Genomic DNA, 1002 nt, shown 5'->3' on the forward strand with positions numbered 1-1002 from the left:
CTAAGAGACATCCATGACGCACGATGCTCTGCAGAGAAGTGTTCTTTCTTTACCGACCGGTAAATCACGTAAATGTGTCCACAGCTCCATAATAAACCGAAGCTGTACCACAGCTGTCTTTATGTTCTCTGAGGGGGGTCTATACTGTTTGTCCCACATATACCACAGCAGTTCAACAGCTTTTACAAATACACAGATTTGGATTCTTGTAAAGAATAAAAGAAGTGACAAAATACAAAAATGTTCCACTATGAAAAATGATCAATAAAGCCTAAATGGTAGTAGCATTAAATGTGAACTGTATATGGTGAGGAACCCCCACCGTGCTGCCCTTTATTTTATAACTTATTTATTTACCATGAAACAGCATGCGCTCGTTGTGGTGGTTGTGGTTCTCGTCTGCAATTTCCTTTTGTCTGTGTGCATATCTCTCCCGAAGCTTCTTATTCACCACCTTCTGAATCTGCAGTCAGAGGGAGGAATGAAGAGAGAAAAATATGTGTCAGTTCTGCTGTGGATTAAGAATTACATTTAATTAGATCCAAGTCCTTTTTTGTGGTCATAAAGAGAGAAAACTGGTCCCTGTGCCTGTGTTTTGATTCCATACCTTAATGATGTTGTACCGACTGAAGACTCCGCCTGCGTTGCCTCCATCGCGGTGTTCTCTGATAGTGCTCTGTAGCTGAGGAGGAAATCAAGAGTCAGAGGACATTTATTTTATTTTTCTTAAATTAAAAAGGGTAGGGGCGTCGTGTAGCGTAGTGGTTTAAGCAGGTGCCCCATGTGCAGAGGCTACAGTCCTCGCTGCAGTTGGCCCCGGTTCGAATCCCGCATCGGACGGCCTTTCGCTGCATGTCATTCCCCCTCTCTCTGCCTCCCTGTTTCCTGTCACTCTCCACTGTGCTGTCCATTAAAGGCATAAAAGCCCAAAAAAAATATACTTTAAAATTAAAAAGGGTAACTGTGTGGGATTAAAAACCCTAATGCAAGGCAGTTCCCATG

General features: G+C 42.9%; 1 long non-coding RNA gene across 1 annotated transcript; it reads right to left on the bottom strand.

Annotated features, from left to right (window-relative positions):
* Positions 1-405: 405 nt before the first annotated feature.
* On the bottom strand, positions 406-684 carry LOC147820092 (uncharacterized). Its single transcript, XR_015437886.1, has 2 exons — positions 608-684; positions 406-463 (listed from the first exon to the last, which is right to left on the bottom strand). It is a non-coding gene; the product is annotated as an uncharacterized LOC147820092 (long non-coding RNA).
* Positions 685-1002: the final 318 nt, after the last annotated feature.

Source organism: Seriola lalandi, unplaced genomic scaffold, assembly GCF_002814215.2.
Source record: "Seriola lalandi dorsalis isolate HSWRI2012SDOR001 ecotype SW California unplaced genomic scaffold, Sedor1 jcf7180002001717, whole genome shotgun sequence".
In the NCBI taxonomy this organism is placed as follows: domain Eukaryota; kingdom Metazoa; phylum Chordata; class Actinopteri; order Carangiformes; family Carangidae; genus Seriola; species Seriola lalandi.